We start from the raw sequence: 11,872 nt of genomic DNA on the forward strand, positions 1-11,872 counted from the left end.
ATTAGTTTGCTTGCATCTCTGCAAAACTCGATCAAGGTTGCTTAAGTAATCATCAAAAGAAGTTCCGTAAATGGAAAAGTCATCCAAGAACACCTCAACAATCTTTTTACAAAAATCAGAGAATATAGCAGGCATACATCTTTGAAAGGTAGCAGGTGCATTGCACAAACCAAAAGGCATACGTCTAAAAGAATAAGTTCCAAAAGGGCATGTAAAGGTGGTTTTCTCTTGATCAGGTTGTGGAACGGGTATTTGATAAAAACCAGAATATGCATCAAGAAAGCAAAAGTGTGTGTGCTTAGATAATCTTTATAGCATTTGATCAATAAAAGGCAAAGGGTAATGATCTTTTCTAGTTGCTTTATTTAATTTTCTAAAATCAGTTACCATTTTATAGCCAGTGATAATTCTTTGTGGAATAAGTTCATTTTTATCATTAGGAACAACAGTAATACCTTCTTTTTTAGGGACACAATGAACAGGACTTACCCATCTACTATTAGCTATGGGATAGATTATACCTGCTTCCAAAAGCATTAATATTTCAGTTCTTACCGCTTCTTTCATTTTAGGATTCAAACGTCGTTGATGATCAACGACGGGTTTAGCAACAGGTTCCATATCTTTCCCTAATAATAAAGCAACTAGTGCTTCTGCTCGCCAGCTCACCGTCGTCGCGCTTTTTCTGAAAAGCCTCTCTCTTTCCTAGAATTCAACCCGTAGTCCCTGTTTAAGTGGATCAGAGAAAACGCTTTGTTTTTGCACAAAACACCCTATCGTTTGGATTATTCAACCCGCAGTGCAAGCAGATTTGTATATAAAGAAAAAAAGATCACAGGATGAGCATCGGCTCACCTCCTCTCCCTCTCACTCAAGTCCTTGCCGCCGCCACCACCACCCATGCCGGCAGCTTCCGGCAAGCTCCGGCACTGCGCAGCACGCCCCCGAGCTCCACACGATGCGCGCCTCCCTCCCCTCCAGCCAGATTCCCCGCTCCCGGCCTCTACCGCCTACCCGGAACCCCACCCCCATGGCTAGGGTTTTGGGTAGGGCTTCGCCGGCGTGTCTCCGGCGGCCCCAGATTCGTCCCTCTTCCTTCCTGGTCAGGATCCGCCACCCCTACACCTCACCTTCTCATCATATCCTTTGCTGCAGAAGGAGATCTAACACGTGGTGGGAGTTCCCCATCCACCACGGTCGCCGTCGTCAAGGGTTTTCTTCACGGAGATGTGAAGTCGCCATGGACCTGCCTCCATGGCTAAAGATGGGGAGGCACTCGAAGGGATGAGCCCCTACTCTGGGGAGAGAGTAGAGGGCATGTTGGGCGCTGCTGCTGGGGGGGATTACGACGTGGGCTTGCCGGAGCTACTGCTGGCTATTCCTGCTAGAGAGAGAGAGAGAGAGAGAGAGAGAGAGAGAGAGAGAGAGAGAGAGAACAGAGAAGAGAGAACAGAGAACGGAGATCAGAGAGATGGATTCGAACGCCTACTGATCTGGTCTTGTGGAGAAAAAAGAGATGGGTCAGGAAGAGAGAGAGAGCAGAGAGATGCAAGATAGAGAGAGCACAGAGGGATGTTGATTGCAGGACATTCAGGTATATGTACGATGCTTCTTGTGATGTGTATGATTCTATAGATTGATGCACATTTAGATAGAGAACATAGATGTAGCTTTGCTACTGATTGCTGCTACTATTGATATAGTCTCATCAGTCAATAGTACTCATTTTGTATCCAGATAATTTCCTCTGTCATTAAGGGAAAATACATCACTAAACCTTTTGTTTCTAATTGCAAGGTTAAATAATTTTGTTTTCTAATTATATGGGATATTCTGTAGTTGTTTCGCTCATTGCCATGCCGCAAGTTTCCGACATTGTCGTGCCTGCACATCGTCGACTTCGTCGGAAATCCGTGTGCACGTACTCCACCATCTGCCGGAACTTCTTCTGACCTGAGGTACATACTACAGTCTCATCAATTTTCATCTGTCATCAACTATTAATTAATTTTGTATGTTCTTTAGTATATGCTTTGTAAGCTCTGAATAAGTCGATGCCTAAAAGGGTCACAATATTGCTTTTCCATGCCCTTCAGTTTTCTCAATTGAGTTTGCTACCTGAATTTCCACTATGCTAATTCTTTCATGTAATTACCATGCAGTCTTTCTTAGCAGTGCCTAACATTTGATTGATGTGCTTACATAGAACTGGAAATGTTTTGGATTTTGTAAGGTTGCGGATAATAAGCCAGTGAGAGCTGATGATTTAGTTAGAACCTGCATTTTCTTGACCTCTTTCCTTGTCTGGTAAATTAACATGGGACTTTTCTAATGCGATTTATAAAGTTTTATCAATCTGGTGAGCATATGAGGTTGTAGTAATGGGTTTATGCTCAGAAGTTAGACTGCTTGCTGATTCGTTAAATAGTATCAGTTTTCTAATCCAAGTTCATTTGATTTTGTAGGCAGGGGGAGATCCAATACCAATATTTATGATTTGACATGAGTGAGTATATTGTTCTGACTTTATGATACATGTGTTTTGTACATATATTCTCATGTTCAACCGGTAATGAGCATATGCTCTTTTCTGATGTTGCATTAATCAATGTTTCGAAAATGATGTATCTGTGATAAAAATATTGAAGTAATGGATATGTCCATAATTGGCTATGAATCAAAGAGGTAGATTCATAAAATGATGGTGGTTATAAGAAGAAGTCGGTTCATTTACTGCTGTAGTAAGAAAGTGGAACAAACTGATTTTGTGCATATACTAAATTTGCTTGCATGCTATATTTTTATGCATTTCCTGCATACTGAGGGGTGTGTGCGTGATCTCTTTTCTAAGGCCATGAAATATTTTAAGGTAGCTGCTCTTGATGAGGGTCAATGGCTTGCGTACTGTACTTCTACAGATGCTTTCTTGCATAATGACCTATGTGCATGCTCTCTTTCCTCAAGTCAAGATTTGGTCAGGGAAGCTACTTAGTATATGTATGTCCAATAAATTCAGAAGTAGGATAACATGGCTATGAGGTTGCATCATGAGTCTGAAACCAAGGCTCTCCTGTCTAAATAATGACCTCATCAGAAAAACAAAATCATTTGATGATTTATATACAATTTTACTATAGTTATTCTCATGTCAAATGTGGTTCATGTAGAAACTACTACATGCACAAATAAGATCGTAGTAATACTTTTTCAATGATTATCTTGGATGTCATGTCTTCATGTTATTCAAGGATTTTGATATCTGAAAGTTATGACAATATAGATAGGGAGATAGCCCTCTGTGTCCTAGAGGTCACTGTACGTTGTAGCGAAGGGCACGCTGCAATTAGCGGGCACACGGATGCGGTGATCCTGCATAAGCTTTGCTGTGTTGATTTCTTGTCAAGGAGGTCGTTGTCCAAGCCTTTCCTGTGCCTTGATTAGTGGTACTTCTCTCCCATTCAACATATTTCACTAATATATTTGATTATTGAGTGATATGACCTAATTAATCTGTACTTAGACACACAGCCAAAGAGTAGCATGCAAACTTTGTACAAGACAGTCTGACCTAGCACTTGGTAATGAGATGAAATATGTTCGGTAATGCAAGCATTTTTGTTAGGAATCACTTACACCATGAACCTATTTGTAAAGCAGAGGATGAGACGTTCATCCGATTTATAGATTGAGAAATGAAATAGGTAGCGGAGCAATTGATAAGTAGGGAGTGAGGCATTGATCAACAATTGATAAAGCAGGGAAATGAGGCAAGGCATTGATCCCAATTATCCATGGGAAACTGAAGAGAGGCAACAATTTTAGAGAATAAGAAGGCCACCGTGCAGATCTCAGATCTTGGGTATAATTAATATTCCGAGACAATATAGAGTTGCCCATGTATGTAAAACAATGGAGACAAGGCATAGACATAGGTGATACTATACTACTCTGTCCGGCATGGTACGTACTAACTGTTCTCTCCCTAGGTTCTTCCCCTACTTATTCTTGTTGACAATGCACTTTGTGGAATTATTATTGCCAAGGCTTCAATTATAAGAAAAGGATTTTTCTGTATGTACATTACAGTCTCAAATTAATTTCTAATCAATTTTAAACCATTATTATAATCTAAGCTTTTTCATGGGAAATAAATAATGATGGATGATCATTTTTTTCATGGATTATTATTGCCAAGGCCTAGCTAAGACAAGATATAACCAGAAATGCTTGTTCTACGTATACACACATGTTATCATATGGTTCTGTTACCTAACCATTCTTTTTTTTATTTTTGCATGAGATTACCACTGTTTCTTTTAAGGTGTTGTATATTTGTTTTTTAGTTGAGATTTCATTTCTTTCAATTATTTTTAAGGTATATAGTTTGTATGACTTTGCACAATACAATGTTATTTTGCTAATGTGGTCTTCGGTGTCACCTTTGTAAGGATTGCTTCATTATATCTACGGCAAAATCCAAGTCGTCAGATTGGAAGTGATGGGTGGAACTTTGTTCTCTAGGCACCAATGTCTAACACTCTTGCCTGATAATGTTATGTGCCGGGATGAGAGCAAACGAGAGATGGCAGGATGTGTGTGCCTAATGAAGAAGGATCTTTGTGCAACACGCCTGATTCGCCGGACACAAACGGCACTCACTAAGGACCATATGTTTGTAACTGTACGTGTTTGAGATTTTCTCTGGCTGTTGTGTTAGGATTTGTATCCCGTTGCAACGCACGGGCATTTTCCTAGTTAATCTTATGCTGGCATAGAGTGGGACTAGTGCCCGTAAGATCATCAAGAGTATATCCAATAGCAGCTCGGTGCTTCTTCAGAATTTTCAATAATCTTTCTTCTGCATGTTCTGAAAGGCTAGCACTAATAATAACAATATATATCTTTTTCTCATCAAGATAAGCATATTTCAAAGTGTCTGGCAATTGTGTTAATTCAAATACATGATTACCCTTGGGTGGAGGACCTCCTAGAGTTTCAATAGGCAAATTGTGTTTAAGCAGAGGTCATTATTCAAAGAAAATTTTATCTATCTCATTTCTTTCATGCATATGCATATCATTTTTGTGGTATAGCAAATATTGTTCTAGTGGATCAGTAGGAGGTATGGCAATAGAAGCAAGACCAATTATTTCATCTTTACTAGATAAATCTCTTTTATGATGTTTTCTACTAAATTTAGAAAAATTAAACCCATGATACTCATCACCAAAACTACCACCGATGGTTTGTTTATCGCAATCTATTTTAGCATTAACGGTGTTCAATAAAGGTCTATCAAAGATAATGGGACAGAAGTCATCTTACGGGGAACCAAGAACTAAAAAATCAGTAGGATATTTTATTTTCCCACACAAGACTTCAACATCTCTAACAATCCCAAGTGGTGTGATGGTGCCTATATTAGCAAGTTTAATAGTAACATCTATGTCTTCTATTTCAGCGGGTGCTATATCATTCATAATTTCTTGGTATAAGGTAAAAGGAATAGAACTTATGCTAGCACTAAATCACATAAACCATCATAACAGTGATCTCCTATTTTGACTGAGACAACAGGCATGGCAACCACATGTCTATGTTTATCTTTTTCATCGGGTTTAGCTATCGTTTTACGCCCCTAGCTAGCATAGAGCATAGATTCAAGTGTTGTCGTACTTATTCTTACTTTCCTTAGATGTGTTTTTGTCAGGAGGTTTTGCAAAAAATAACTTGAAACACATTATCCATATTAATTTTAGCACTATCAAGTTGCTTATCATCATATCCCCTTTGATTTTCGGCAACAATCCACGAATAGTGTTGATTAACATCATTGAAAACATGTTGGATTGTATCTAAAACGGGGATTTCCTTTTTAAGATTCTCATAAATTTGATTATTTCCAAGCAAGTGCCTCAACATATAATCACTATTATAAAGGATCTCATCTATCACTGGTTTTTCACGGTTCATACCATAAAAATCAAAAAATTCCCTAGCTTCCTGCATTATGTAATCAAATTCATTCATAAGAACAAGGGTAGCCAACCTTTTAGCTTTGGGATTATTTATAACAGGTAGCTCATAAAACAATCTTTGCAAAGTAGGGTGGGTATGGATTATTTTTTTCAAGTTTCAAAACTAGTGCTGAAATAGCTTCCGCATAAGATTTAGTTCTTTTAAGTATAGGAGGATCATCAAGAGTCAAATTTCTGACACGATTGAAAAATTCTTGAATATGTTCTTTTCCCATAATATTCCCTTGCCCTAAAACAAAACTTTTAGCATCCAGATTGCCAGATCGTCCAATTTTAGGAGTTAGGCCATCATCTGTTTCTGCCATACCAAAATCACTCATGATGACAAGTTCAAGCAAGGAAGAGACCTAACTAGAAAACAACAAATGAAAAAGAGGGCGAATAAAACGACAAATTTCTGTGAAGTGGGGGAGATGAAAAAGAGAGGAAAATGACAAATAATGTAAATTGCAAGGAGATAAGATTTGTGATTAGGAACCTGATAGATGTTGATGATGTCTCCCCGGCAACGGCGCCATAAATCCTTTCTTGATGGCTCGTGTCCATGTTAATATTTTCTCCGAAGAGGAAGGGATGATGCAGCACAATTACGATAGGTATTTCCCTCAGTGATGAGACCAAGGTTATCGAACCAGTAGGAGAACCAACCAACCTGCACACAAAGAACAAATACTTGCAACCCTATGTGAAAGAGGGGTTGTGAATCCCTCTCGGGTAAAAGATAGATTGGTTTGTAGTAGATTGGATAAATAGATCTCGTGGAACCGTGGAATAAAATAAATAACAAAAATTGCAACAAGGTATTTTTGGATTTTTGGAATAATAGATCTGAAATATGAGTGGCAAATAAAAGATCAGAAAGCAAATATGAGAAAGAATAGACCCGGGGGCCGTAGATTTCACTAGTGGCTTCTCTCGAGAAAATAGCATACGGCAGGTAAACAAATTATTGTTGGGCAATTGATAGAACTTCAAATAATTATGACGATATACAGGCAATGATCATTATATAGGCATCACATCCAAGATTAGTAGACCGACTCCTGCCTGCATCTACTACTATTACTCCACACATCGACCGCTATCCAACATGCATCTAGTGTATTAAGTTCATGGAAAAATGAAGTAATGCAATAAGAATGATGACATGATGTAGACAAGATCTATTCATGTAGGAATAGGCCCCATCTTGTTATCCTTAATAGAAATGATCAATACGTGTCTTGCTGCCCCTTCTGTCACTGGGAAAGAACACCGCACAACCGAACCCATCACAAAGCACCTCTTCCCATGGCAAGAAAAATCGGTCTAGTCGGCCTAACTAAACCAAAGATTCGAAGAATAAATATGAGGCTATAAGTAATCATGCATATAAGAGATCAAAACTCAAATAACTTTCATGGATAAAATAGATCTGATCATAAACTCGAAGTTCATCGGATCCCAACAAACACACGGTAAAAAGAGTTACATCAAATAGATCTCCAAGAGACCATTGTATTGAGAATCAAGAGAGAGAGAGAGAGAGGAAGCCATCTAACTACTACCTACGGACCCATAGGTCTACAATGAACTACTCACGCATCATCGGAGAGGCACCAATGAGGATGATGAACCCCTCCGTGATGGTGTCTAGATTGGATCTGGTGGTTCTGGAACTTGTGGCGGCTGGAACTGTGTTTCGTAAACTCTCCTAGGGTTTTTGGATTTTCGGGCTATTTATAGAGCAAAGAGGCGGTGCAGGACGCGATCGAGGTGGGCACAACCCACCAGGGCGTGCCTGGGCCCCCATACGCACCCTAGTGGCCTGTGCTCCCCTCGGATCCCCCCTCTGGTACTTCTTTGGCCCAACATGTGTCTTCTGGTCTAGAAAAATTCTCCAAAAAGTTTTGCTGCGTTTGGACTCCGTTTGGTACTGATTTCCTGTGAAGTAAAAAACAAGCAAAAGAACAAGAATTGGCACTAGGCACTATGTCAATAGGTTGCTCCCAAAAAATGATATAAAGTTGATATAAAATGATTTTAAAACATCCAAGAATGATAATATAACAACATGGAACAAGCAAAAGTTATAGATACGTTGGAGACGTATCATATATTATGGAACCATCAAAGAGATTTGGGAGCTTAACTATGTGAAAGTTAAGGTGGCATTATTCAGGTGCACATGGATACCTCTTAGTCAGGTAAAGGTTGATGATTACAGGAAGACATGTGTTAACAGGACAACAATGGCATATCACGCGTACTCGTTCATTTTTGCCAGTGATGCTACCCAGATTTTCTATCCGGAAGACCCCTTGCATAAGAACTTCCATGTAGTGATACATGGGAAGAGGAGGGTACTAGGTGTCGAGGATGTTGCCGATGAGGACAAGTACCATGAATTTGCTGCCAGCCAAGGGATCACGCATCCCTCAAACAAAGAAGTGTAAAATAATCAGAAAACCCATGTTCATTGGGGGCCAACGTAATGATCCCGGTTCACCCATGTACATAGGAATTAAGTCGTAAGACTAGTTTTTATGCCTATCCTGCAACTTAATTTGTTCAATTTAGAATTGTCGCGTGTACTGAATTTGTGAGTCCAAACCGTGCGCGTGATCTGAGTCATGCGTTCTGATTGGCCAGAACCCAACCCAAATGAATCGTACGTCTGCACTGCTGAATGCTCCTAGATCAAACGACAATCCTCATACCTTTTGACAGCAAATGCAGTTCCGGTTGTAATTTTCTTTATATGCACAAAACGCATGTTAAATTCAAAAAATGTCTTAAATATAGAAAATAATACCTAAAATGCGCCAGAAAATCAAACCCGTGGTATAATGGTTGCGTACCGTGGGAATTTTTATGAGGCCAAACGATGAAGTCACCGGCCACTGGAGTTTGAATTAACATGTCTCCTTTTGGAAACCATGATCCTTCTTGTGAGATGCTCCAGTTTCCAAGGAGCGGTCATCAAAACTTGTGCCACACATTACCAATTTTTTTCCTAGGGTCATGAGAACATGCCACGGGCACACACCGATTTTGATGACGTCCGGACTCCATCTGAATTTCCTGTAATTAAAATACCAACTAGGCCGACGCCGGTGGCCGCACCTCGCGACCAAAATGTTTGAAACTTCTCCCCGCTTCTCGGACAACAGATGAAAACTAACAAAGCGACGCACAAATGATTTGTACACCTTCTTTGCTAACTAACACCCACATGTAGTTGTAGTAGAGTTTTGATTTTATATGCACTAAATGGAAGGTAAATGCAAGAAAAATGACTTAAATATAGCAGACAAGACCTGAAATGGGCAAGAAAATCAAACCTAGGGTACATCCGTGATTTTTTACCGTGAAAAAAATCAAGGTGGAATGATTTAATCACCGAGGACTGGAGTACGAAGTGTCGCGTCTCCTTTTGGAAAATATGATCCTTCTTGTGAGATGCTCTGGTTTGGAAGGTGCGAGCACCAAAACTTGTGCCAAACTTTACCAAAAAAAATCATGGGATCGTGAGAGCACGCCACGGTAACAAACCAATTTTCGTTATTTTTGGACTCTATATGCATTTCCTGTAATTAAAATACCAACAAGGCATGCGCCTCTGGCCGCACCCTGCAGCCGAACTATTTGGATTTTTTCCCGTTTCTCGGACAATGAATGAAAACTCGCAAAGCGACACACAAATGATCTTGTTAACTATATATGCATGGTAAATGCAAAAAATGACTCAAATATAGCAAACTAGATCTCAAATGCACTAGAAAATCAAACCATAGGGTACAATGGTGATTTCTTACCGTGGAAAAAAATTCTAGGCGATACGCTGAACTCATGTTTCCAGTCAAACAAAAATATCTAAATGTTTTCAAATAGCACATGGTTCACTCACAAAAGTCATGTGCCTACCAAACCGTGGCCGATGCCACCCTGCTGCACGCGTGATCTGAGTCGTGCGTTCTAATTGGCCAGAACCCAAACCCCACAGATCGTACGTCTGCACCGTTGGATCCTCCCAAATCGAGCGGCAATCCTCATCCCTTTCATCAGCACATATAGTTCCCGCTAGGATTGATTTATATGCCAAAGTGCACGGAATATGCCAAATATGGCTTAAATGTAGCACATGATACCTGAAATGCGCCAGCAAATCAAACTTGTGGTATAATGGTGATTGCTTACTATGGGGAAAAATTAGAGGCGAAACGATGAACTTGCGTCTTCATTTCAAAATTAGCACGTTTTTTTTCAAATGAAATTATGCTATTTGTGCACACGAGCACTTAGAGGCAACTGCTTGCATAGGCCTTTCCACGCGGAGAACGGGGATATTTTTTCACCCTTTTCACCTAGGCCACCAACACCCCCCCATCGACGGCCGCGTTTCACTCAATCAGTCCACCGAATCTCCATCGCCAGCTCCCCCCTCCCCCAGATCCACAACAGAACCCTCTCCGGCGCCGGCGTGCTCAACCCGGCTGTGTGCCCGCTCTTCAGCATCAACCCTACCTCCACTACCGTTCCCAACACGCGGCTGCCTGCGCCTCGCCATCTTTGTTTGCTCTCCAGCCACCCTCGGGCATATCGATCATGTATCCCTCGCCTCTCCTGTGGTCCTGTCGGGTTTGCATTAAGAAACCTGTTAGTTACTACTCTCCATCACGGTGAGGCATATTTCCTCATAATCCCTCTTCCTATTCATTTTGTATGTCCCCAAATTGGCTATAAAATAACAAAGAGCATATATATGTTCATTATTTACCTTCCTAACTAGTACATAGAAGTTGTATTTGTTCTAGTAAGTTACTGTCGATTTACAGATCATGGGCGCCCGAGTAACACAAACTTAACAAATTAGCCATACATTTTTTTAAATTATTGCATGACATGTTTAGACAGCTTGATACCAAGTTGTTAGCTTTATGCTTATCCTCCTTTCGTGAGTTTCGCATGTGTTCTCTGTAGATGAAAGGAAGAAGAAACAATACTCATGCTTCAGGCGATGTATCATCATCTGATTTCGACAACCCTAGGTCTTCAGCAGATAGTGAGGGATCAAGTAATCTGGAACGGGATAGAGTTGTAGCAATTTCACTTCTGGTCAGGATATGGAGGAACGCTCCAAGGAAGCCCACACACCATCCTAAAGGTCTATATGAAGTAACCGACATCGATTTAAAGTTTTGGGCTCCACCTAAACCAGATAAAGCACACACGAGGTTCAGGAGTGTGTGTGGATTTGTTGGCAGGGCAAGGCTCAACATTAATCTGCTGGGGTTTTGGAAGGCTGACATAGAAACATGGCAAAGGATAGTCCGGGAGATCATGGATCACTTCAACATTCTAGAGAAGTAGAGAATGCAGGTGGAACGCGCTACACTCACGAAGGCTAGGGATGCCTGGAGAAACTGGAAGCACGTGTTGTACAAGAAGTACTTGAGTGAAGGGAAGGACCCAATCCTAGCTTACCCCCAAATTAAAAAGGTAGATTGGGTAGAATTCAAAAGGGTCGGGGCAACTACAGAGTTTGCTAAGAAGAGTGCCAAGCAATCGGAACTTTAGAAGAGGAACACACACCCACCATATTGGTGTGGCAGAATACTACGGCATGAAACCAATATGGGACCAGGTGTTGGTGTACATAAGTCTGGGCCCTTTTGTACCCCTTACTTGTGCATGGGCAATTGTAGCCGTACCCGTGGCGAGGCTTGATGGGGTTGTAGAAGGCAAAATACAAGACGACCAAGGCAGTATTCAAGCCAGTAAACAGGGAATAGAAGACAAGCTAGACCTTCCTCGGCGAGATCCATGTCGGGGCAGCTTGCGTAGCCCCAGCA

At 40.7% G+C, this 11,872-nt stretch overlaps 1 long non-coding RNA gene across 2 annotated transcripts; it reads left to right on the forward strand.

The window, feature by feature from the left end:
• Positions 1-840: 840 nt before the first annotated feature.
• On the forward strand, positions 841-4,813 carry LOC123156929 (uncharacterized). 2 transcript variants are annotated; one of them, XR_006478550.1, is made up of 4 exons: positions 841-1,594; positions 1,840-1,958; positions 2,466-3,960; positions 4,449-4,813. It is a non-coding gene; the product is annotated as an uncharacterized lncRNA (long non-coding RNA). The 2 variants fall into 2 exon arrangements; XR_006478549.1 differs by having other exon boundaries at positions 2,466-4,813.
• The last annotated feature ends 7,059 nt before the right edge of the window (positions 4,814-11,872 follow it).

The sequence above is a fragment of the Triticum aestivum genome, chromosome 7B, assembly GCF_018294505.1.
Source record: "Triticum aestivum cultivar Chinese Spring chromosome 7B, IWGSC CS RefSeq v2.1, whole genome shotgun sequence".
Taxonomy (NCBI): Eukaryota; Viridiplantae; Streptophyta; class Magnoliopsida; order Poales; family Poaceae; genus Triticum; species Triticum aestivum.